The sequence below is a fragment of the Anomaloglossus baeobatrachus genome, chromosome 4 (assembly GCF_048569485.1).
Source record: "Anomaloglossus baeobatrachus isolate aAnoBae1 chromosome 4, aAnoBae1.hap1, whole genome shotgun sequence".
Lineage (NCBI taxonomy): Eukaryota > Metazoa > Chordata > Amphibia > Anura > Aromobatidae > Anomaloglossus > Anomaloglossus baeobatrachus.
In genome coordinates, this window is record NC_134356.1 from 700,131,677 (window position 1) to 700,159,173 (window position 27,497).

General features: G+C 49.0%; 1 protein-coding gene across 1 annotated transcript in view; it reads left to right on the plus strand.

Annotated features, from left to right (window-relative positions):
* Window positions 1-287: 287 nt before the first annotated feature.
* The window catches only part of TSC22D4 (TSC22 domain family member 4), a 54,590-nt gene continuing 27,380 nt past the window's right edge, over window positions 288-27,497 (plus strand). The window contains exon 1 of the mRNA XM_075343277.1: window positions 288-359. The gene's annotated coding sequence lies outside the window, so the exon portion shown is untranslated. The remainder of the gene's footprint in view (window positions 360-27,497) is intronic.

The window sequence follows — 27,497 nt, forward strand, 5'->3', positions numbered from 1 at the left end:
TCAAACCCGTAAGGGCGAAAAGAGGCAAGAGAGTGTCAGGAAGAAATAAAGGAGTGAAAGGGTGCTACAAAGAAATAGAGATAGCAGACGCGAGATGGGGAGACGTCCCAGAGTAAGGGCAGGCAGAGCTATGAGGAGTCTACAGGAGTTCAAGAAGTTCCTGAAGAGAGAGGAAGAAGACACAGAGCAGTAAGGTTAGAGGGAGGATAGACAGCAGGGTGTTACAGAGACACCCCGAGAGGAGGGAGAGACAGCAGAAAGGGGAGGAGAGACACAGTGAGGAGAAAGAGGGAAGGAAGCACTTGGGGGACAGGCAGAGAGAAGAGGCAGGACTTCCTGACAGGCGAGATGTCAACAGGGTGAGCATAGACAGGGACGAAAGGGGACAACCCGGAGGATGAGGGGGACAGGAGGCCCGGGGTGTCTCCTGACACCAGCCACAACTTCACTGAGGAGGTTCTCTACCACCTAGCTGAGGGGCACCACACCTGCCCAGCCCTCCAGGTCCACAGCAGATGAGACCCCTCTGCCACCACCACAGGGTTACATGGAGCGCTGCAGGGTATGCTCACTACTATGTGGTGCCAGAGAGCTCCTCACAGGACACTGAGTTACCTGGCACAGGTTTACAGGAGCGCAGCACCGTGCACAAATCCTTCACACCTCAGCACAACACCGTGTGCAGAGCAATCCCACAGCTCAGCCTCATACGGGGCAATCCCACAGCTCAGCCTCATACGGGGCGCTGTCACAGCTCAGCCCCATACGGGGCAATCCCACAGCTCAGCCCCATACGGGGCACTGTCACAGCTCAGCCCCATACGGGGCAATCCCACAGCTCAGCCTCATACGGGGCACTGTCACAGCTCAGCCCCATACGGGGCAATCCCACAGCTCAGCCTCATACGGGGCAATCCCACAGCTCAGCCTCATACGGGGCAATCCCACAGCTCAGCCTCATACGGGGCAATCCCACAGCTCAGCCTCATACGGGGCACTGTCACAGCTCAGCCCCATACGGGGCAATCCCACAGCTCAGCCTCATACGGGGCAATCCCACAGCACAGCCTCATACGGGGCAATCCCACAGCTCAGCCTCATACGGGGCAATCCCACAGCTCAGCCTCATACGGGGCAATCCCACAGCTCAGCCCCATACGGGGCAATCCCACAGCTCAGCCCCATACGGGGCAATCCCACAGCTCAGCCTCATACGGGGCAATCCCACAGCTCAGCCCCATACGGGGCAATCCCACAGCTCAGCCCCATACGGGGCACTGTCACAGCTCAGCCCCATACGGGGCACTGTCACAGCTCAGCCCCATACGGGGCACTGTCACAGCTCAGCCCCATACGGGGCACTGTCACAGCTCAGCCTCATACGGGGCAATCCCACAGCTCAGCCTCATACGGGGCAATCCCACAGCTCAGCCTCATACGGGACAATCCCACAGCTCAGCCTCATACGGGGCAATCCCACAGCTCAGCCTCATACGGGGCAATCCCACAGCTCAGCCTCATACGGGGCAATCCCACAGCTCAGCCTCATACGGGGCAATCCCACAGCTCAGCCTCATAAGGGGCAATCCCACAGCTCAGCCCCATACGGGGCAATCCCACAGCTCAGCCCCATACGGGGCACTGTCACAGCTCAGCCCCATACGGGGCACTGTCACAGCTCAGCCCCATACGGGGCACTGTCACAGCTCAGCCCCATACGGGGCACTGTCACAGCTCAGCCCCATACGGGGCACTGTCACAGCTCAGCCCCATACGGGGCACTGTCACAGCTCAGCCCCATACGGGGCACTGTCACAGCTCAGCCTCATACGGGGCAATCCCACAGCTCAGCCTCATACGGGGCAATCCCACAGCTCAGCCTCATACGGGGCAATCCCACAGCTCAGCCTCATACGGGGCAATCCCACAGCTCAGCCACATACGGGGCGATCCCACAGCTCAGCCTCATACGGGGCAATCCCACAGCTCAGCCTCATACGGGGCAATCCCACAGCTAAGCCCCATACGGGACAATCCCACAGCTCAGCCTCAAACGGGACAATCCCACAGCTCAGCCTCATACGGGGCAATCCCACAGCTCAGCCTCATACGGGATAATCCCACAGCTCAGCCTCATACGGGGCAATCCCACAGCTCAGCCCCATACGGGGCAATCCCACAGCTCAGCCTCATACGGGGCAATCCCACAGCTCAGCCCCATACGGGGCACTGTCACAGCTCAGCCTCATACGGGGCAATCCCACAGCTCAGCCCCATACGGGACAATCCCACAGCTCAGCCTCATACGGGGCAATCCCACAGCTCAGCCACATACGGGGCAATCCCACAGCTAAGCCCCATACGGGACAATCCCACAGCTCAGCCTCATACGGGGCAATCCCACAGCTCAGCCTCATACGGGGCAATCCCACAGCTCAGCCTCATACGGGGCACTGTCACAGCTCAGCCCCATACGGGGCAATCCCACAGCTCAGCCTCATACGGGGCAATCCCACAGCTCAGCCCCATACGGGGCAATCCCACAGCTCAGCCCCATACGGGGCACTGTCACAGCTCAGCCCCATACGGGGCACTGTCACAGCTCAGCCTCATACGGGGCAATCCCACAGCTCAGCCCCATACGGGGCACTGTCACAGCTCAGCCCCATACGGGGCAATCCCACAGCTCAGCCTCATACGGGACAATCCCACAGCTCAGCCTCATACGGGACAATCCCACAGCTCAGCCTCATACGGGGCAATCCCACAGCTCAGCCTCATACGGGGCAATCCCACAGCTCAGCCTCATACGGGGCAATCCCACAGCTCAGCCTCATACGGGGCAATCCCACAGCTCAGCCTCATATGGGGCAATCCCACAGCTCAGCCCCATACGGGGCAATCCCACAGCTCAGCCTCATACGGGACAATCCCACAGCTCAGCCTCATACGGGGCAATCCCACAGCTCAGCCTCATACGGGACAATCCCACAGCTCAGCCCCATACGGGGCAATCCCACAGCTCAGCCCCATACGGGGCAATCCCACAGCTCAGCCCCATACGGGGCAATCCCACAGCTCAGCCTCATACGGGGCAATCCCACAGCTCAGCCTCATACGGGGCAATCCCACAGCTCAGCTTCATACGGGGCACTGTCACAGCTCAGCCCCATACGGGGCAATCCCACAGCTCAGCCTCATACGGGGCAATCCCACAGCTCAGCCTCATACGGGGCAATCCCACAGCTCAGCCTCATACGGGGCAATCCCACAGCTCAGCCTCATACGGGGCAATCCCACAGCTCAGCCTCATACGGGGCAATCCCACAGCTCAGCCTCATACGGGGCAATCCCACAGCTCAGCCTCATACGGGGCAATCCCACAGCTCAGCCTCATACGGGGCAATCCCACAGCTCAGCCTCATACGGGGCAATCCCACAGCTCAGCCTCATACGGGACAATCCCACAGCTCAGCCCCATACGGGGCACTGTCACAGCTCAGCCTCATACGGGGCAATCCCACAGCTCAGCCTCATACGGGGCAATCCCACAGCTCAGCCTCATACGGGGCAATCCCACAGCTCAGCTTCATACGGGGCAATCCCACAGCTCAGCCTCATACGGGGCAATCCCAGAGCTCAGCCCCATACGGGGCACTGTCACAGCTCAGCCTCATACGGGGCAATGCCACAGCTCAGCCTCATACGGGACAATCCCACAGCTCAGCCTCATACGGGATAATCCCACAGCTCAGCCTCATACGGGGCAATCCCACAGCTCAGCCTCATACGGGGCAATCCCACAGCTCAGCCTCATACGGGGCAATCCCACAGCTCAGCCTCATACGGGGCAATCCCACAGCTCAGCCTCATACGGGGCAATCCCACAGCTCAGCCTCATACGGGGCAATCCCACAGCTCAGCCTCATACGGGACAATCCCACAGCTCAGCCTCATACGGGGCAATCCCACAGCTCAGCCTCATACGGGACAATCCCACAGCTCAGCCTCATACGGGGCAATCCCACAGCTCAGCCTCATACGGGGCACTGTCACAGCTCAGCCTCATACGGGGCAATCCCACAGCTCAGCCTCATACGGGGCAATCCCACAGCTCAGCCTCATACGGGGCAATCCCACAGCTCAGCCTCATACGGGGCAATCCCACAGCTCAGCCCCATACGGGGCAATCCCACAGCTCAGCCAAATACGGGGCAATCCCACAGCTCAGCCTCATACGGGGCAATCCCACAGCTCAGCCCCATACGGGGCACTGTCACAGCTCAGCCCCATACGGGGCACTGTCACAGCTCAGCCTCATACGGGGCAATCCCACAGCTCAGCCCCATACGGGGCAATCCAACATCTCAGCCCCATACGGGGCAATCCCACAGCTCAGCCTCATACGGGGCAATCCCACAGCTCAGCCTCATACGGGGCAATCCAACAGCTCAGCTTCATACGGGGCACTGTCACAGCTCAGCCCCATACGGGGCACTGTCACAGCTCAGCCTCATACGGGGCAATCCCACAGCTCAGCCTCATACGGGGCAATCCCACAGCTCAGCCTCATACGGGGCAATCCCACAGCTCAGCCTCATACGGGGCAATCCCACAGCTCAGCCTCATACGGGGCAATCCCACAGCTCAGCCTCATACGGGGCAATCCCACAGCTCAGCCTCATACGGGGCAATCCCACAGCTCAGCCTCATACGGGGCAATCCCACAGCTCAGCCTCATACGGGGCAATCCCACAGCTCAGCCTCATACGGGGCAATCCCACAGCTCAGCCTCATACGGGGCAATCCCACAGCTCAGCCTCATACGGGGCAATCCCACAGCTCAGCCTCATACGGGGCAATCCCACAGCTCAGCCTCATACGGGGCAATCCCACAGCTCAGCCTCATACGGGGCAATCCCACAGCTCAGCCTCATACGGGACAATCCCACAGCTCAGCCCCATACGGGGCACTGTCACAGCTCAGCCTCATACGGGGCAATCCCACAGCTCAGCCTCATACGGGGCAATCCCACAGCTCAGCCTCATACGGGGCAATCCCACAGCTCAGCCTCATACGGGGCAATCCCACAGCTCAGCCTCATACGGGGCAATCCCACAGCTCAGCCCCATACGGGGCAATCCCACAGCTCAGCCTCATACGGGGCAATCCCACAGCTCAGCCTCATACGGGGCAATCCCACAGCTCAGCCTCATACGGGGCACTGTCACAGCTCAGCCTCATACGGGGCAATCCCAGAGCTCAGCCCCATACGGGGCACTGTCACAGCTCAGCCTCATACGGGGCAATCCCACAGCTCAGCCTCATACGGGACAATCCCACAGCTCAGCCTCATACGGGATAATCCCACAGCTCAGCCTCATACGGGGCAATCCCACAGCTCAGCCTCATACGGGGCAATCCCACAGCTCAGCCTCATACGGGGCAATCCCACAGCTCAGCCTCATACGGGGCAATCCCACAGCTCAGCCTCATACGGGGCAATCCCACAGCTCAGCCTCATACGGGGCAATCCCACAGCTCAGCCTCATACGGGGCAATCCCACAGCTCAGCCTCATACGGGGCAATCCCACAGCTCAGCCTCATACGGGGCAATCCCACAGCTCAGCCTCATACGGGGCAATCCCACAGCTCAGCCTCATACGGGGCAATCCCACAGCTCAGCCTCATACGGGGCAATCCCACAGCTCAGCCTCATACGGGGCAATCCCACAGCTCAGCCTCATACGGGGCAATCCCACAGCTCAGCCTCATACGGGGCAATCCCACAGCTCAGCCTCATACGGGGCAATCCCACAGCTCAGCCTCATACGGGGCAATCCCACAGCTCAGCCTCATACGGGGCAATCCCACAGCTCAGCCTCATACGGGGCAATCCCACAGCTCAGCCTCATACGGGGCAATCCCACAGCTCAGCCCCATACGGGGCAATCCCACAGCTCAGCCAAATACGGGGCAATCCCACAGCTCAGCCTCATACGGGGCAATCCCACAGCTCAGCCACATACGGAGCAATCCCACAGTTCAGCCAAATACGGGGCAATCCCACAGCTCAGCCTCATACGGGGCAATCCCACAGCTCAGCCTCATACGGGACAATCCCACAGCTCAGCCTCATACGGGACAATCCCACAGCTCAGCCTCATACGGGGCAATCCCACAGCTTAGCCTCATACGGGGCAATCCCACAGCTCAGCCTCATACGGGGCAATCCCACAGCTCAGCCTCATACGGGGCACTGTCACAGCTCAGCCTCATACGGGGCACTGTCACAGCTCAGCCCCATACGGGGCAATCCCACAGCTCAGCCTCATACAGGACAATCCCACAGCTCAGCCTCATACGGGGCAATCCCACAGCTCAGCCTCATACGGGGCACTGTCACAGCTCAGCCACATACGGGACACTGTCACAGCTCAGCCCCATACAGGGCACTGTCACAGCTCAGCCCCATACAGGGCACTGTCACAGCTCAGCCTCATACGGGGCAATCCCACAGCTCAGCCTCATACGGGGCAATCCCACAGCTCAGCCTCATACGGGGCAATCCCACAGCTCAGCCTCATACGGGGCAATCCCACAGCTCAGCCTCATACGGGGCAATCCCACAGCTCAGCCTCATACGGGGCAATCCCACAGCTCAGCCCCATACGGGGCACTGTCACAGCTCAGCCTCATACGGGACAATCCCACAGCTCAGCCTCATACGGGACAATCCCACAGCTCAGCCTCATACGGGGCAATCCCACAGCTCAGCCCCATACGGGGCACTGTCACAGCTCAGCCTCATACGGGACAATCCCACAGCTCAGCCTCATATGGAGCAATCCCACAGCTCAGCCCCATACGGGGCAATCCCACAGCTCAGCCTCATACGGGGCAATCCCACAGCTCAGCCTCATACGGGGCAATCCCACAGCTCAGCCACATACGGGGCAATCCCACAGCTCAGCCTCATACGGGGCAATCCCACAGCTCAGCCTCATATGGAGCAATCCCACAGCTCAGCCTCATATGGAGCAATCCCACAGCTCAGCCTCATACGGGGCAATCCCACAGCTCAGTCACATACAGGGCAATCCCACAGCTCAGCCTCATACGGGGCAATCCCACAGCTCAGCCACATACGGGGCAATCCCACAGCTCAGCCTCATACGGGGCAATCCCACAGCTCAGTCACATACAGGGCAATCCCACAGCTCAGCCTCATACGGGGAAATCCCACAGCTCAGCCACATACGGGGCAATCCCACAGCTCAGCCACATACGGGGCAATCCCACAGCTCAGCCACATACGGGGCAATCCCACAGCTCAGCCACATACGGGGCAATCCCACAGCTCAGCCTCATATGGAGCAATCCCACAGCTCAGCGTCATACGGGGCAATCCCACAGCTCAGCCTCATACGGGGCAATCCCACAGCTCAGCCTCATACGGGGCAATCCCACAGCTCAGCCTCATACGGGGCAATCCCACAGCTCAGCCTCATACGGGGCAATCCCACAGCTCAGCCTCATACGGGACAATCCCGCAGCTCAGCCACATACGGGGCAATCCCACAGCTCAGCCTCAAACGGGGCAATCCCACAGCTCAGCCTCATACGGGGCAATCCCACAGCTCAGCCTCATACAGGACAATCCCACAGCTCAGCCTCATACGGGGCAATCCCACAGCTCAGCCTCATACGGGACAATCCCACAGCTCAGCCTCAAACGGGGCAATCCCACAGCTCAGCCTCATACGGGGCAATCCCACAGCTCAGCCTCATACAGGACAATCCCACAGCTCAGCCTCATACGGGGCAATCCCACAGCTCAGCCTCATACGGGACAATCCCACAGCTCAGCCTCATACGGGGCAATCCCACAGCTCAGCCTCATACGGGGCAATCCCACAGCTCAGCCTCATACGGGGCACTGTCACAGCTCAGTCTATCACCCTGCAAAGAAAACACAAAGCTAAGCTTAGCATCATGTATAGGGCCTTCTCACAGCTCAGCCTAATGCCATGTATAGGGCACTCTCACAGCTCAGCTTAGGACTGAGCATAGGACACTCTCACAGCTCAGCTTAGGACCGAGCATAGGACACCCTCACAGCTCAGCTTAGGACCGAGCATAGGACACTCTCACAGCTCAGCTTAGGACCGAGCATAGGACACTCTCACAGCTCAGCTTAGGACTGAGCATAGGACACTCTCACAGCTCAGCTTAGGACCGAGCATAAGACACTCTCACAGCTCAGCTTACGACCGAGCATAGGACACTCTCACAGCTCAGCTTAGGACCGAGCATAAGACACTCTCACAGCTCAGCTTAGGACCGAGCATAGGACACTCTCACAGCTCAGCTTAGGACCGAGCATAGGACACTCTCACAGCTCAGCTTAGGACCGAGCATAAGACACTCTCACAGCTCAGCTTAGGACCGAGCATAGGACACTCACACAGCTCAGCTTAGGACTGAGCATAGGACACTCACACAGCTCAGCTTAGGACAGAGAATAAGACACTCTCACAGCTCAGTTTAGGACTGAGCATAGGACACTCTCACAGCTCAGCTTAGGACTGAGCATAGGACACTCTCACAGCTCAGCTTAGGACTGAGCATAGGACACTCTCACAGCTCAGCTTAGGACTGAGCATAGGACACTCTCACAGCTCAGCTTAGGACTGAGCATAGGACACTCTCACAGCTCAGTTTAGGACTGAGCATAGGACACTCTCACAGCTCAGCTTAGGACTGAGCATAGGACACTCTCACAGCTCAGCTTAGGACTGAGCATAGGACACTCTCACAGCTCAGCTTAGGACTGAACATAGGACACTCACACAAGTCAGCTTAGGATCGAGCATAAGACACTCTCACAGCTCAGCTTAGGACTGAGCATAGGACACTCACACAAGTCAGCTTAGGACCGAGCATAGGACACTCTCACAGCTCAGCTTAGGACTGAGCATAGGACACTCACACAGGTCAGCTTAAGACCGAGCATAGGACACTCTCACAGCTCAGCTTAGGATCGAGCATAGGACACTCTCACAGCTCAGCTTAGGACTGAGCATAGGACACTCTCACAGCTCAGCTTAGGATCGAGCATAGGACACTCTCACAGCTCAGTTTAGGACTGAGCATAGGACACTCTCACAGCTCAGCTTAGGACTGAGCATAGGACACTCTCACAGCTCAGCTTAGGACTGAGCATAGGACACTCTCACAGCTCAGCTTAGGACTGAGCATAGGACACTCTCACAGCTCAGCTTAGGACTGAGTATAGGACACTGTCACAGCTCAGTTTAGGATTGAGCATAAGACACTCTCACAGCTCAGCTTAGGATCGAGCATAGGACACTTTCACAGCTCAGCTTAGGACTGAGCATAGGACACTCTCACAGCTCAGTTTAGGACTGAGCATAGGACACTCTCACAGCTCAGCTTAGGACTGAGCATAGGACACTCTCACAGCTCAGCTTAGGACTGAGCATAGGACACTCTCACAGCTCAGCTTAGGACTGAGCATAGGACACTCTCACAGCTCAGCTTAGGACTGAGCATAGGACACTCTCACAGCTCAGCTTAGGACTGAGTATAGGACACTGTCACAGCTCAGTTTAGGATTGAGCATAAGACACTCTCACAGCTCAGCTTAGGATCGAGCATAGGACACTCTCACAGCTCAGCTTAGGACTGAGCATAGGACACTCTCACAGCTCAGCTTAGGACTGAGCATAGGACACTCTCACAGCTCAGCTTAGGACTGAGCATAGGACACTCTCACAGCTCAGCTTAGGACTGAGCATAGGACACTCTCACAGCTCAGTTTAGGACTGAGCATAGGACACTCTCACAGCTCAGCTTAGGACTGAGCATAGGACACTCTCACAGCTCAGCTTAGGACTGAGCATAGGACACTCTCACAGCTCAGCTTAGGACTGAGCATAGGACACTGTCACAGCTCAGCTTAGGATTGAGCATAGGACACTCTCACAGCTCAGTTTAGGACTGAGCATAGGACACTCTCACAGCTCAGCTTAGGACTGAGCATAAGACACTCTCACAGCTCAGCTTAGGATCGAGCATAGGACACTCTCACAGCTCAGTTTAGGACTGAGCATAGGACACTCTCACAGCTCAGCTTAGGACTGAGCATAAGACACTCTCACAGCTCAGCTTAGGATCGAGCATAGGACACTCACACAGGTCAGCTTAGGATCGAGCATAGGACACTCTCACAGCTCAGTTTAGGACTGAGCATAGGACACTCTCACAGCTCAGCTTAGGACTGAGCATAGGACACTCACACAGTTCAGTCCAGCACCATGCACAGGACACTCTCACAGCTCATCCTACGACTGAACACTACCACACTTCAGCCTAGCACAGAGCAGAATATATAGAATCACAGAATGTTAGAGCTGGAAGGGACCTCCAGGGTCTTCGAGTGCGGCCCCCGACTCACAGCAGGATTCACTCTATCATCTCACACAGATGTCTGTCCAGTCTCTGAAGACTTCCATTAATGGAGACCTCACCACCTCTCACGGTCGCCTGTTCCACTCATTGATCTCCTCACTGTCAAAAGTTTTTTTCTAATATCTAATGTGTCTCCTCTTCATCAGGTTCATCCCGTTGCTTTTCGTCTTTCCTTGTGTAAATGACAACAGGGCTGATCCCTCTACAGCGTGACAGTCCTTGAGATATTTGTGGACGGCTATTATGTCTCCTCTCACTCTTCTTTTTTGCAAGCTAAACCTTCCCAGTTCCTTTAACCGTTCCTGATAGGACATGGTTTATAGACCGGTCATCATTCTGCTTGGTCTTCTCTGAACTTGCTCTAGTTTTTTAATGTCTTTTTTTATAGTGTGGTGCCCAGAACTGGCCCAGTATTCCAGATGAGGTCTGACCAAAGAGGAGTAGAGGGGGTTAATGACTTCACGTGATCTAGACTGGATGCTTCTGTTAATACATCCTAGAATGGTGTTTGCCTTTTTGCTGCTGCGTCACACTGTTGACTCATGTCCAGTCTGTGGATCTATTAGTATACCAAGGTCTCTTTCACACATGCTGTTGCTTATCCCTAATCCTTCCATTCTGTAGATTGTTTTTCCAGCCCAGATGTAGGACTTTGCATTTCTCCTTGTTATAAACAATTCTGTTAGTTTCTGCCCATTGTTCCAGCTTGTTTAGGCTACATGCGCACGCTGCTTCTTTTTCGTGTTAACAAACTGCAGCCAAAACTGCAGCCAAAACTGCACCTTGTCAGAGAGAGCCTGGAAATGTCACAAAAAATGTAGGTGCTTTTTTGGTGCGTTTTTGCTGCTTTTTTGGTGCGTTTTTGGCTGCAGTTTTGTCAACAATTGTTTCATGTATTTTTCAGTTCAAACAAGCCCATAAAGCTTGTTGAATTGAAAAAAAAAAAATTAGAAATAAATAAATAATTAAAAAAACTGGCGTGCGGTCCCCCCCAATTTTAATGCCAGCCACATATAGCCATACGGCTGAAGGCTGGTATTCTCAGGATGGGGAGCCCCACGTTATGGGGAGCCCCCCAGCCTAACAATATCAGTCAGCAGCCGCCCAGAATTGCCGCATACATTATATGCGACAGTTCTGGGGCTGTACCCGGCTCTTCCCGATTTGCCCTGGTGCGTTGGCAAATCGGGGTAATAAGGAGTTATTGGCAGCCCATAGCTGCCAATAAGTCCTAGATCAATCATGTCAGGCGTCTATGAGACACCCTCCATGATTAATCTGTAAATTACAGTAAATAAACACACACAACTGAAAAAATCCTTTATTAGAAATAAAAAACACAAACACATTCCCTCATTACCAATTTATTAACCCCGACAAAGCCCTCCATATCCGGCGTAATCCAGGATGGTCCAGCGCCGCATCCAGCTCTGCTGCATGGAGGTGACCGGAGAAGCAGAAGAAACCGCCGCTCCTGTCAGCTCCATGCAGCAAATGAAGAGTGCCGCGCGATCAGCTGAGCTGTCACTGAGGTCACCCGCGGCCACCGCTGCATCCAGCGGTGGCCGCGAGTAACCTCAGTGACAGCTCAGCTGATCGCGCTACTGCGTGGAGCTGACAGGAGCGTGGAGGATGGGACTTTCAGCGGTGGCGGTGAGAGGGGTCCATCATCTCCCCTGTGCCGGGACAGCGGTACTTCGGGGAACACGTGGAGGACGGGACTATCAGCGGCGGCAGCGAGAGGGGGATGGACATTAGCAGCTAAAAACATTGATTTTTCCCTCTCGCTGCCGCCGCCGCTGATAGTCCCGTCCTCCACATCATCTCCCCTGTGCGTGCACGCTGGGGACAGTGGTACTTCGGGGAACACGTGAAGGACGGGACTATCAGCGGCGGCGGCGGCAGTGAGAGGGAAAAAATCAATGTTTTCAGCTGCCAATGTCCATCCCCCTCTCGCCGCCGCTGATAGTCCCGTCCTCCACATCATCTCCCCTGTGCGTGCACGCTGGGGACAGTGGTACTTCGGGGAACACGTGAAGGACGGGACTATCAGCGGCGGCGGCAGTGAGAGGGAAAAAATCAATGTTTTCAGCTGACAATGTCCATCCCCCTCTCGCCGCCGCTGATAGTCCCGTCCTCCACATCATCTCCCCTGTGCGTGCACGCTGGGTACAGTGGTACGTCGGGGAACACGTGGAGGATGGGACTATCAGCGCCGGCGGCAGCAAGAGGGGGATGGACATTGGCAGCTGAAAACATTGATTTTTCCCTCTCGCTGCCGCCGCTGCTTATAGTCCCGTCCTCCACATCATCTCCCCTGGGGACAGCGGTACTTCGGGGAACACATGGAGGACGGGACGGGACCACTTGCCTGACCTCACTTCCTGACAAATCACCTGCGTTTTTGGTACCAAAAACGCAGGTAAAAGGCAGGTAAAATGCACCACTTTTGATTAGCATGCATTTTTCCTGCGTTTTGATGCCCTCATTGATTTCAATGGGTGACAAATGTTGACAAAAACGCAGGAAGAATGAACATGCTGCATTTTTTTTGTCACAAACTTTTGACAAAAAAAACGCTGACAAATAAACTGCAATGTGCGCATGACAAATCTGACTTCTCATAGACTTTGCTGGGAAGTCAGATGTCAGAAAGTTCTGCTGACAAAACTGCAGCCAAAAAAGCAGCAAAAAAAGCAGGAAAAAAAGCAGCGTGCGCATGTAGCCTTAGATCTTGTTGAATCCTTTCTCGCTCTCTTCTCTAGTATTAGCTATTCCTCCTAGCTTTGTGTCATCAGCAAATTTAATCAGTTTACCCTTAATTCCTTCATCTAAATCATTGATAAAGATGTTGAACTACATGGGGCCCAGGACAGAGCCCTGTGGTACCCCACTTGAGAGTCTTCCAACTGGATGTGCAGCCATTTATGACATCTCCTTGGGTCCGATCACTGCCAGTTATAAATACAGTTTTCTTGTCCATTCAGTACTTGGTCATTTTTTCAATAAGGATTGTATGAGATACTTTGTCAAATGCTTTGCTGAAGTTGAGATATACTATATCTACTGCATTTCCCTGATCCACCCAGTCAGTCATTCTGTGATAGAAGGAAATTAAGTTAGTCTGACATGACTTATTAGTTACAAACCCATGCTGGCTCTGGTAATCACTTCATTCTCATCCAGGTACTTGCATAAATGTTGTTAATAATTTGTTCAAAGATCTTTCCTGGTATGGAAGTCAGGCTCACAGGTTCCCTGGGTCCACCTTCATCCCCTTTTTGAAGATGGGGACAAAAGATTATGGAAAGTGGTTTAGAAATGTCCTCTCTCTTTGAGTCCCCTGGGGTGTCATTCATCTGGACCTGCAGACAAGAATTCATTTATGTTAGCTGAGCGTTCCCTCACCATCTCTCTGTGTATAGATCTCCTGGATCCTTCATTAGCTCAGTCTTCCCTCACTATCTCTGTATATAGATCTCCTGGATTCTTCTATTCCTTCATTAGCTCAGTCTTCCCTCACTATCTCTGTGTGTATAGATCTCCTGGATTCTTCTATTCCTTCATTAGCTCAGTCTTCCCTCACTATCTTTGTGTATAGATCTCCTGGATTCTTCTATTCCTACATTAGCTCAGTCTTCCCTCACTATCTCTCTGTGTATAGATCTCCTGGATTCTTCTATTCCTTCATTAGCTCAGTCTTCCCTCACTATCTCTGTGTATAGATCTCCTGGATTCTTCTCTTCCTTCATTAGCTCAGTCTTCCCTCACTATCTCTCTGTGTATAGATCTCCTGGATTCTTCTATTCCTTCATTACCTCAGTCTTCCCTCGCTATCTCTCTGTGTATAGATCTCCTGGATTCTTCTATTCCTTCATTAGCTCAGTCTTCCCTCACTATCTCTGTGTATAGATCTCCTGGATTCTTCTCTTCCTTCATTAGCTCAGTCTTCCCTCACTATCTCTGTGTATAGATCTCCTGGATTCTTCTCTTCCTTCATTAGCTCAGTCTTCCCTCACTATCTCTCTGTGTATAGATCTCCTGGATTCTTCTATTCCTTCATTAGCTCAGTCTTCCCTCACTATCTCTCTGTGTATAGATCTCCTGGATTCTTCTATTCCTTCATTAGCTCAGTCTTCCCTCACTATCTCTCTGTGTATAGATCTCCTGGATTCTTCTATTCCTTCATTAGCTCAGTCTTCCCTCACTATCTTTGTGTTTAGATCTCCTGGATTCTTCTATTCCTTCATTAGATCAGTCTTCCCTCACTATCTCTCTGTGTATAGATCTCCTGGATTCTTCTATTCCTCCATTAGCTCAGTCTTCCCTCACTATCTCTCTGTGTATAGATCTCCTGGATTCTTCTATTCCTTCATTAGCTCAGTCTTCCCTCACTATCTCTCTGTGTATAGATCTCCTGGATTCTTCTATTCTTCATTAGCTCAGTCTTCCCTCATTATCTCTCTGTGTATAGATCTCCTGGATTCTTCTCTTCCTTCATTAGCTCAGTCTTCCCTCACTATCTCTCTGTGTATAGATCCCCTGGATTCTTCTGTTCCTTCATTAGCTCAGTCTTCCCTCACTATCTCCCTGTGCATAGATCTCCTGGATTCTTCTATTCCTTCATTAGCTCAGTCTTCCCTCACTATCTCTCTGTGTATAGATCTCCTGGATTCTTCTATTCTTCATTAGCTCAGTCTTCCCTCATTATCTCTCTGTGTATAGATCTGGATTCTTCTATTCCTTCATTAGCTCAGTCTTCCCTCACTATCTCTCTGTGTATAGATCTCCTGGATTCTTCTATTCCTTCATTAGCTCAGTCTTCCCTCACTATCTCTGTGTATAGATCTCCTGGATTCTTTTATTCTTTCATTAGTTCAGTCTTCCCTCACTATCTCTCTGTGTTTAGATCTCCTGGATTCTTCTATTCCTTCATTAGATCAGTCTTCCCTCACTATCTCTCTGTGTATAGATCTCCTGGATTCTTCTATTCCTCCATTAGCTCAGTCTTCCCTCACTATCTCTCTGTGTATAGATCTCCTGGATTCTTCTATTCCTCCATTAGCTCAGTCTTCCCTCACTATCTTTGTGCTTAGATCTCCTGGATTCTTCTATTCCTTAATTAGATCAGTCTTCCCTCACTATCTCTCTGTGTATAGATCTCCTGGATTCTTCTATTCCTCCATTAGCTCAATCTTCCCTCACTATCTCTCTGTGTATAGATCTCCTGGATTCTTCTATTCCTTCATTAGCTCAGTCTTCCCTCACTATCTCTGTGTATAGATCTCCTGGATTCTTCTCTTCCTTCATTAGCTCAGTCTTCCCTCACTATCTCTGTGTATAGATCTCCTGGATTCTTCTATTCCTCCATTAGCTCAGTCTTCCCTCACTATCTTTGTGTTTAGATCTCCTGGATTCTTCTATTCCTTCATTAGATCAGTCTTCCCTCACTATCTCTCTGTGTATAGATCTCCTGGATTCTTCTATTCCTCCATTAGCTCAGTCTTCCCTCACTATCTCTCTGTGTATAGATCTCCTGGATTCTTCTCTTCCTTCATTAGCTCAGTCTTCCCTCACTATCTCTGTGTATAGATCTCCTGGATTCTTCTATTCCTTCATTAGCTCAGTCTTCCCTCACTATCTCTCTGTGTATAGATCTCCTGGATTCTTCTATTCCTTCATTAGCTCAGTCTTCCCTCACTATCTCTGTGTATAGATCTCCTGGATTCTTCTCTTCCTTCATTAGCTCAGTCTTCCCTCACTATCTCTGTGTATAGATCTCCTGGATTCTTCTATTCCTCCATTAGCTCAGTCTTCCCTCACTATCTTTGTGTTTAGATCTCCTGGATTCTTCTATTCCTCCATTAGCTCAGTCTTCCCTCACTATCTTTGTGTATAGATCTCCTGGATTCTTCTGTTCCTTCATTAGCTCAGTCTTCCCTCACTATCTCTATGTGTATAGATCTCCTGGATTCTTCTATTCCTTCATTAGCTCAGTCTTCCCTCACTATCTCTCTGTGTATAGATCTCCTGGATTCTTCTCCTTCATTAGCTCAGTCTTCCCTCACTATCTCTCTGTGTATAGATCTCCTGGATTCTTCTATTCCTTCATTAGCTCAGTCTTCCCTCACTATCTCTCTGTGTATAGATCTCCTGGATTCTTCTCTTCCTTCATTACCTCAGTCTTCCCTCACTATCTCTGTGTGTATAGATCTCCTGGATTCTTCTATTCCTCCATTAGCTCAGTCTTCCCTCACTATCTCTCTGTGTATAGATCTCCTGGATTCTTCTATTCCTTCATTAGCTCAGTCTTCCCTCACTATCTCTCTGTGTATAGATCTCCTGGATTCTTCTATTCCTCCATTAGCTCAGTCTTCCCTCACTATCTTTGTGTTTAGATCTCCTGGATTCTTCTATTCCTCCATTAGCTCAGTCTTCCCTCACTATCTCTCTGTGTATAGATCTCCTGGATTCTGCTATTCCTTCATTAGCTCAGTCTTCCCTCACTATCTCTCTGTGTATAGATCTCCTGGATTCTTCTATTCCTTCATTAGCTCAGTCTTCCCTCACTATCTCTCTGTGTATAGATCTCCTGGATTCTTCTATTCCTTCATTAGCTCAGTCTTCCATCACTATCTCTCTGTGTATAGATCTCCTGGATTCTTCTATTCCTTCATTAGCTCAGTCTTCCCTCACTATCTCTGTGTATAGATCTCCTGGATTCTTCTCTTCTTCATTAGCTCAGTCTTCCCTCACTATCTCTGTGTGTATAGATCTCCTGGATTCTTCTATTCCTCCATTAGCTCAGTCTTCCCTCACTATCTCTCTGTGTATAGATCTCCTGGATTCTTCTATTCCTTCATTAGCTCAGTCTTCCCTCACTATCTCTGTGTATAGATCTCCTGGATTCTTCTATTCCTCCATTAGCTCAGTCTTCCCTCACTATCTTTGTGTTTAGATCTCCTGGTTTCTTCTATTCCTTCATTAGCTCAGTCTTCCCTCACTATCTCTCTGTGTATAGATCTCCTGGATTCTTCTATTCCTTCATTAGCTCAGTCTTCCCTCACTATCTCTCTGTGTATAGATCTCCTGGATTCTTCTGTTCCTTCATTAGCTCAGTCTTCCCTCACTATCTCTCTGTGTATAGATCTCCTGGATTCTTCTATTCCTTCATTAGCTCAGTCTTCCCTCACTATCTCTGTGTATAGATCTCCTGGATTCTTCTCTTCCTTCATTAGCTCAGTCTTCCCTCACTATCTCTGTGTATAGATCTCCTGGATTCTTCTATTCCTCCATTAGCTCAGTCTTCCCTCACTATCTTTGTGTTTAGATCTCCTGGATTCTTCTATTCCTTCATTAGATCAGTCTTCCCTCACTATCTCTCTGTGTATAGATCTCCTGGATTCTTCTATTCCTCCATTAGCTCAGTCTTCCCTCACTATCTCTCTGTGTATAGATCTCCTGGATTCTTCTCTTCCTTCATTAGCTCAGTCTTCCCTCACTATCTCTGTGTATAGATCTCCTGGATTCTTCTATTCCTTCATTAGCTCAGTCTTCCCTCACTATCTCTCTGTGTATAGATCTCCTGGATTCTTCTATTCCTTCATTAGCTCAGTCTTCCCTCACTATCTCTGTGTATAGATCTCCTGGATTCTTCTCTTCCTTCATTAGCTCAGTCTTCCCTCACTATCTCTGTGTATAGATCTCCTGGATTCTTCTATTCCTCCATTAGCTCAGTCTTCCCTCACTATCTTTGTGTTTAGATCTCCTGGATTCTTCTATTCCTCCATTAGCTCAGTCTTCCCTCACTATCTTTGTGTATAGATCTCCTGGATTCTTCTGTTCCTTCATTAGCTCAGTCTTCCCTCACTATCTCTCTGTGTATAGATCTCCTGGATTCTTCTATTCCTTCATTAGCTCAGTCTTCCCTCACTATCTCTCTGTGTATAGATCTCCTGGATTCTTCTTCTCCTTCATTAGCTCAGTCTTCCCTCACTATCTCTCTGTGTATAGATCTCCTGGATTCTTCTATTCCTTCATTAGCTCAGTCTTCCCTCACTATCTCTCTGTGTATAGATCTCCTGGATTCTTCTCTTCCTTCATTACCTCAGTCTTCCCTCACTATCTCTGTGTGTATAGATCTCCTGGATTCTTCTATTCCTCCATTAGCTCAGTCTTCCCTCACTATCTCTCTGTGTATAGATCTCCTGGATTCTTCTATTCCTTCATTAGCTCAGTCTTCCCTCACTATCTCTCTGTGTATAGATCTCCTGGATTCTTCTATTCCTCCATTAGCTCAGTCTTCCCTCACTATCTTTGTGTTTAGATCTCCTGGATTCTTCTATTCCTCCATTAGCTCAGTCTTCCCTCACTATCTCTCTGTGTATAGATCTCCTGGATTCTGCTATTCCTTCATTAGCTCAGTCTTCCCTCACTATCTCTCTGTGTATAGATCTCCTGGATTCTTCTATTCCTTCATTAGCTCAGTCTTCCCTCACTATCTCTCTGTGTATAGATCTCCTGGATTCTTCTATTCCTTCATTAGCTCAGTCTTCCATCACTATCTCTCTGTGTATAGATCTCCTGGATTCTTCTATTCCTTCATTAGCTCAGTCTTCCCTCACTATCTCTGTGTATAGATCTCCTGGATTCTTCTCTTCTTCATTAGCTCAGTCTTCCCTCACTATCTCTGTGTGTATAGATCTCCTGGATTCTTCTATTCCTCCATTAGCTCAGTCTTCCCTCACTATCTCTCTGTGTATAGATCTCCTGGATTCTTCTATTCCTTCATTAGCTCAGTCTTCCCTCACTATCTCTGTGTATAGATCTCCTGGATTCTTCTATTCCTCCATTAGCTCAGTCTTCCCTCACTATCTTTGTGTTTAGATCTCCTGGTTTCTTCTATTCCTTCATTAGCTCAGTCTTCCCTCACTATCTCTCTGTGTATAGATCTCCTGGATTCTTCTATTCCTTCATTAGCTCAGTCTTCCCTCACTATCTCTCTGTGTATAGATCTCCTGGATTCTTCTGTTCCTTCATTAGCTCAGTCTTCCCTCACTATCTCTCTGTGTATAGATCTCCTGGATTCTTCTATTCCTTCATTAGCTGAGTCTTCCCTCACTATCTCTGTGTATAGGTCTCCTGGATTCTTCTATTCCTTCATTAGATCAGTCTTCCCTCACTATCTCTCTGTGTATAGATCTCCTGGATTCTTCTATTCCTTCATTAGCTCAGTCTTCCCTCACTATCTCTCTGTGTATAGATCTCCTGGATTCTTCTATTCCTTCATTAGCTCAGTCTTCCCTCACTATCTCTGTGTATAGATCTCCTGGATTCTTCTCTTCTTCATTAGCTCAGTCTTCCCTCACTATCTCTGTGTATAGATCTCCTGGATTCTTCTATTCCTTCATTAGCTCAGTCTTCCCTCACTATCTCTGTGTATAGATCTCCTGGATTCTTCTCTTCTTCATTAGCTCAGTCTTCCCTCACTATCTCTGTGTGTATAGATCGCCTGGATTCTTCTATTCCTCCATTAGCTCAGTCTTCCCTCACTATCTCTGTGTATAGATCTCCTGGATTCTTCTGTTCCTTCATTAGCTCAGTCTTCCCTCACTATCTCTCTGTGTATAGATCTCCTGGATTCTTCTATTCCTTCATTAGCTCAGTCTTCCCTCACTGTCTCTCTGTGTATAGATCTCCTGGATTCTTCTATTCCTCATTAGCTCAGTCTTCCCTCACTATCTTTCTGTGTATAGATCTCCTGGATTCTTCTGTTCCTTCATTAGCTCAGTCTTCCCTCACTATCTCTCTGTGTATAGATCTCCTGGATTCTTCTATTCCTTCATTAGCTCAGTCTTCCCTCACTATCTCTGTGTATAGATCTCCTGGATTCTTCTCTTCTTCATTAGCTCAGTCTTCCCTCACTATCTCTGTGTATAGATCTCCTGGATTCTTCTATTCCTTCATTAGCTCAGTCTTCCCTCACTATCTCTGTGTAAAGATCTCCTGGATTCTTCTACTCCTTCATTAGCTCAGTCTTCCCTCACTATCTCTCTGTGTATAGATCTCCTGGATTCTTATATTCCTTCATTAGCTCAGTCTTCCCTCACTATCTCTGTGTATAGATCTCCTGGATTCTTCTCTTCTTCATTAGCTCAGTCTTCCCTCACTATCTCTGTGTGTATAGATCTCCTGGATTCTTCTATTCCTCATTAGCTCACTCTTCCCTCACTATCTCTCTGTGTATAGATCTCCTGGATTCTTCTATTCCTCATTAGCTCAGTCTTCTCTCACTGTCTCTCTGTGTATAGATCTCCTGGATTCTTCTATTTCTTCATTCACTGATCTCGGGGAGGCCAGCCAGAGAGAGGGGGCAATGTACCTAAGATTTCACTGTTTTGAGCACCCTCGCTGGCTGCCGGCAGTGTTTTCTCTGGCTGGTCTCCCCGAGATCAGTGATTGTTTTGTTTTGTTGGTCTACTAGGCATTGCTCCCACCCAGCCAGAATCCTACTCCACACTGATGAGGGGCAATACCCCGAAACAGCTATCTGTGGATGGATACCTGGCCTTGGTATTTCCCTTGTCATATCTTTAAACTTGACAAAAAGTTGGATATTGACTAAAAGGGCCACTTAATATGGTGGTTATGGTGGTCTCCTAAAAAGTCACCCCTTGGCTGGGCCCTTCCCGGAGGAATATCTGGCTGGTTTCTGTGTTGAGACTCCTAACAGAGGCTCCACGGACCTTTTTGATTTGTCTATTTCTTCATTAGCTCAGTCTTCCCTCACTATCTCTCTGTGTATAGATCGCCTGGATTCTTCTGTTCCTTCATTAGCTCAGTCTTCCCTCACTATCTCTGTGTATAGATCTCCTGGATTCTTCTATTCCTTCATTAGCTCAGTCTTCTCTCACTATCTCTCTGTTTATAGATATCCTGGATTCTTCTATTCTTCATTAGATCAGTCTTCCCTCACTATCTCTCTGTGTATAGATCTCCTGGATTCTGCTATTCCTTCATTAGCTCAGTCTTCCCTCACTATCTCTCTGTGTATAGATCTCCTGGATTCTTCTATTCCTTCATTAGCTCAGTCTTCCCTCACTATCTCTGTGTATAGATCTCCTGGATTCTTCTATTCCTTCATTAGCTCAGTCTTCCCTCACTATCTCTCTGTGTATAGATCTCCTGGATTCTGCTATTCCTTCATTAGCTCAGTCTTCCCTCACTATCTCTCTGTGTATAGATCTCCTGGATTCTGCTATTCCTTCATTAGCTCAGTCTTCCCTCACTATCTCTCTGTGTATAGATCTCCTGGATTCTTCTATTCCTTCATTAGCTCAGTCTTCCCTCACTATCTCTCTGTGTATAGATCTCCTGGATTCTGCTATTCCTTCATTAGCTCAGTCTTCCCTCACTATCTCTCTGTGTATAGATCTCCTGGATTCTTCTATTCCTTCATTAGCTCAGTCTTCCCTCACTATCTCTCTGTGTATAGATCTCCTGGATTCTGCTATTCCTTCATTAGCTCAGTCTTCCCTCACTATCTCTCTGTGTATAGATCTCCTGGATTCTTCTATTCCTTCATTAGCTCAGTCTTCCCTCACTATCTCTCTGTGTATAGATCTCCTGGATTCTGCTATTCCTTCATTAGCTCAGTCTTCCCTCACTATCTCTCTGTGTATAGATCTCCTGGATTCTTCTATTCCTTCATTAGCTCAGTCTTCCCTCACTATCTCTCTGTGTATAGATCTCCTGGATTCTTCTATTCCTTCATTAGCTCAGTCTTCCCTCACTATCTCTCTGTGTATAGATCTCCTGGATTCTTCTCCTCCTTCATTACCTTAGTCTTCCCTCACTATCTCTGTGTGTATAGATCTCCTGGATTCTTCTATTCCTCCATTAGCTCAGTCTTCCCTCACTATCTCTGTGTATAGATCTCCTGGATTCTTCTCTTCCTTCATTAGCTCAGTCTTCCCTCACTATCTCTGTGTATAGATCTCCTGGATTCTTCTCTTCCTTCATTAGCTCAGTCTTCCCTCACTATCTCTGTGTATAGATCTCCTGGATTCTTCTATTCCTCCATTAGCTCAGTCTTCCCTCACTATCTCTCTGTGTATAGATCTCCTGGATTCTTCTATTCCTTCATTAGCTCAGTCTTCCCTCACTATCTTTGTGTTTAGATCTCCTGGATTCTTCTATTCCTTCATTAGCTCAGTCTTCCCTCACTATCTCTCTGTGTATAGATCTCCTGGATTCTTCTATTCCTTCATTAGCTGAGTCTTCCCTCACTATCTCTGTGTATAGGTCTCCTGGATTCTTCTATTCCTTCATTAGCTCAGTCTTCCCTCACTATCTCTCTGTGTATAGATCTCCTGGATTCTTCTATTCCTTCATTAGCTCAGTCTTCCCTCACTGTCTCTCTGTGTATAGATCTCCTGGATTCTTCTATTCCTCATTAGCTCAGTCTTCCCTCACTATCTCTCTGTGTATAGATCTCCTGGATTCTTCTATTCCTTCATTAGCTCAGTCTTCCCTCACTATCTCTCTGTGTATAGATCTCCTGGATTCTTCTATTCCTTCATTAGCTCAGTCTTCCCTCACTATCTCTGTGTATAGATCTCCTGGATTCTTCTCTTCTTCATTAGCTCAGTCTTCCCTCACTATCTCTCTGTGTATAGATCTCCTGGATTCTTCTATTCCTTCATTAGCTCAGTCTTCCCTCACTGTCTCTCTGTGTATAGATCTCCTGGATTCTTCTATTCCTTCATTAGCTCAGTCTTCCCTCACTATCTCTCTGTGTATAGATCTCCTGGATTCTTCTATTCCTCATTAGCTCAGTCTTCCCTCACTATCTCTCTGTGTATAGATCTCCTGGATTCTTCTATTCCTTCATTAGATCAGTCTTCCCTCACTATCTCTCTGTGTATAGATCTCCTGGATTCTTCTATTCCTCATTAGCTCAGTCTTCCCTCACTGTCTCTCTGTGTATAGATCTCCTGGATTCTTCTATTTCTTCATTCACTGATCTCGGGGAGGCCAGCCAGAGAGAGGGGGCAATGTACCTAAGATTTCACTGTCTTGAGCACCCTCGCTGGCTGCCGGCAGTGTTTTCTCTGGCTGGTCTCCCCGAGATCAGTGATTGTTTTGTTTTGTTGGTCTACTAGGCATTGCTCCCACCCAGCCAGAATCCTACTCCACACTGATGAGGGGCAATACCCCGAAACAGCTATCTGTGGATGGATACCTGGACTTGGTATTTCCCTTGTCATATCTTTAAACTTGACAAAAAGTTGGATATTGACTAAAAGGGCCACTTAATATGGTGGTTATGGTGGTCTCCTAAAAAGAGTCACCCCTTGGCTGGGCCCTTCCCGGAGGGATATCTGGCTGGTTTCTGTGTTGAGACTCCTAACAGAGGCTCCACTGACCTTTTTGATTTGTCTATTTCTTCATTAGCTCAGTCTTCCCTCACTGTCTCTCTGTGTATAGATCTCCTGGATTCTTCTATTCCTCATTAGCTCAGTCTTCCCTCACTATCTCTCTGTGTATAGATCTCCTGGATTCTTCTATTCCTTCATTAGCTCAGTCTTCCCTCACTATCTCTCTGTGTATAGATCTCCTGGATTCTTCTATTCCTTCATTAGCTCAGTCTTCCCTCACTATCTCTGTGTATAGATCTCCTGGATTCTTCTCTTCTTCATTAGCTCAGTCTTCCCTCACTATCTCTCTGTGTATAGATCTCCTGGATTCTTCTATTCCTTCATTAGCTCAGTCTTCCCTCACTGTCTCTCTGTGTATAGATCTCCTGGATTCTTCTATTCCTTCATTAGCTCAGTCTTCCCTCACTATCTCTCTGTGTATAGATCTCCTGGATTCTTCTATTCCTCATTAGCTCAGTCTTCCCTCACTATCTCTCTGTGTATAGATCTCCTGGATTCTTCTATTCCTTCATTAGATCAGTCTTCCCTCACTATCTCTCTGTGTATAGATCTCCTGGATTCTTCTATTCCTCATTAGCTCAGTCTTCCCTCACTGTCTCTCTGTGTATAGATCTCCTGGATTCTTCTATTTCTTCATTCACTGATCTCGGGGAGGCCAGCCAGAGAGAGGGGGCAATGTACCTAAGATTTCACTGTCTTGAGCACCCTCGCTGGCTGCCGGCAGTGTTTTCTCTGGCTGGTCTCCCCGAGATCAGTGATTGTTTTGTTTTGTTGGTCTACTAGGCATTGCTCCCACCCAGCCAGAATCCTACTCCACACTGATGAGGGGCAATACCCCGAAACAGCTATCTGTGGATGGATACCTGGACTTGGTATTTCCCTTGTCATATCTTTAAACTTGACAAAAAGTTGGATATTGACTAAAAGGGCCACTTAATATGGTGGTTATGGTGGTCTCCTAAAAAGAGTCACCCCTTGGCTGGGCCCTTCCCGGAGGGATATCTGGCTGGTTTCTGTGTTGAGACTCCTAACAGAGGCTCCACTGACCTTTTTGATTTGTCTATTTCTTCATTAGCTCAGTCTTCCCTCACTATCTCTCTGTGTATAGATCTCCTGGATTCTTCTGTTCCTTCATTAGCTCAGTCTTCCCTCACTATCTCTCTGTGTATAGATCTCCTGGATTCTTCTGTTCCTTCATTACCTCAGTCTTCCCTCACTATCTCTCTGGGTATAGATCTCCTGGAATCTTCTAATCCTTCATTAGCTCAGTCTTCCCGCACTATCTCTCTGTGTATAGATCTCCTGGATTCTTCTATTCCTTCATTAGCTCAGTCTTCCCTCACTATCTCTCTGTGTATAGATCTCCTGGATTCTTCTGTTCCTTCATTAGCTCAGTCTTCCCTCACTATCTCTCTGTTTATAGATATCCTGGATTCTTCTATTCTTCATTAGCTCAGTCTTCCCTCACTATCTCTCTGTGTATAGATCTCCTGGATTCTGCTATTCCTTCATTAGCTCAGTCTTCCTTCACTATCTCTCTGTGTATAGATCTCCTGGATTCTTCTATTCCTTCATTAGCTCAGTCTTCCCTCACTATCTCTGTGTATAGATCTCCTGGATTCTTCTATTCCTTCATTAGCTCAGTCTTCCCTCACTATCTCTCTGTGTATAGATCTCCTGGATTCTGCTATTCCTTCATTAGCTCAGTCTTCCCTCACTATCTCTCTGTGTATAGATCTCCTGGATTCTGCTATTCCTTCATTAGCTCAGTCTTCCCTCACTATCTCTCTGTGTATAGATCTCCTGGATTCTTCTGTTCCTTCATTAGCTCAGTCTTCCCTCACTATCTCTCTGTGTATAGATCTCCTGGATTCTTCTATTCCTTCATTAGATCAGTCTTCCCTCACTATCTCTCTGTGTATAGATCTCCTGGATTCTTCTATTCCTTCATTAGCTCAGTCTTCCCTCACTATCTCTCTGTGTATAGATCTCCTGGATTCTTCTATTCCTTCATTAGCTCAGTCTTCCCTCACTATCTCTCTGTGTATAGATCTCCTGGATTCTTCTATTCCTTCATTAGATCAGTCTTCCCTCACTATCTCTCTGTGTATAGATCTCCTGGATTCTTCTATTCCTTCATTAGCTCAGTCTTCCCTCACTATCTCTCTGTGTATAGATCTCCTGGATTCTTCTATTCCTTCATTAGCTCAGTCTTCCCTCACTATCTCTCTGTGTATAGATCTCCTAGATTCTTCTATTCCTTCATTAGCTCAGTCTTCCCTCACTATCTCTCTGTGTATAGATCTCCTGGATTCTTCTATTCCTTCATTAGCTCAGTCTTCCCTCACTATCTCTCTGTGTATAGATCTCCTAGATTCTTCTATTCCTTCATTAGCTCAGTCTTCCCTCACTATCCATGCATAGATCTCCTGGATTCTTCTATTCTTCATTAGCTCAGTCTTCTCTCACTATCTCTCTGTGTATAGATCTCCTGGATTCTCCTAATCCTTCATTAGCTCAGTCTTCCCTCACTATCTCTCTGTGTATAGATCTCCTGGATTCTTCTATTCCTTCATTAGATCAGTCTTCCCTCACTATCTCTCTGTGTATAGATCTCCTGGATTCTTCTATTCCTTCATTAGATCAGTCTTCCCTCACTATCTCTCTGTGTATAGATCTCCTGGATTCTCCTAATCCTTCATTAGCTCAGTATTCCCTCACTATCTCTCTGTGTATAGATCTCCTGGATTCATCTGTTCCTTCATTAGCTCAGTCTTCCCTCACTATCCATGCATAGATCTCCTGGATTCTCCTAATCCTTCATTAGCTCAGTCTTCCCTCACTATCTCTCTGTTATTGCCTGGATTCTCCTAATCCTTCAATATTACAGTGATCAGATAATGTTACAATTACTTTCTGAGAGAAAACAGGTGCAAAAAAGGTATTTGTATGTATGGTTTCTTTTCATCATTTTTTACCACTGCATCATTTTCATCCTATAGCATCCTTTACTTTTACTTTTGACATACCCCCAAACTACTTTTTATTGCTTTTGACGTTTCTTACAGACTTAATTGTTTATCAGTTTTAGATAATCTGATGCACGCCTTGCAGTCTAGCACCCTGCACAGGACACTCACAGCTCAGCCTAGCACCCTGCACAGGACACTCTCACAGCTCAGCCTAGCACCCTGCACAGGACACTCTCACAGCTCAACCCTGCACAGGACACTCTCACAGCTCAACCCTGCACAGGACACTCTCACAGCTCAGCCCTGCACAGGACACTCTCACAGCTCAGCCCTGCACAGGACACTCTCACAGCTCAGCCCTGCACAGGACACTCTCACAGCTCAGCCCTGCACAGGACACTCTCACAGCTCAGCCTTGCACAGGACACTCTCACAGCTCAGCCCTGCACAGGACACTCTCACAGCTCAGCCCTGCACAGGACACTCTCACAGCTCAGCCCTGCACCTTGCACAGGACACTCTCACAGCTCAGCCTAGCACCCTGCACAGGACATTCTCACAGCTCAGCCCTGCACAGGACACTCTCACAG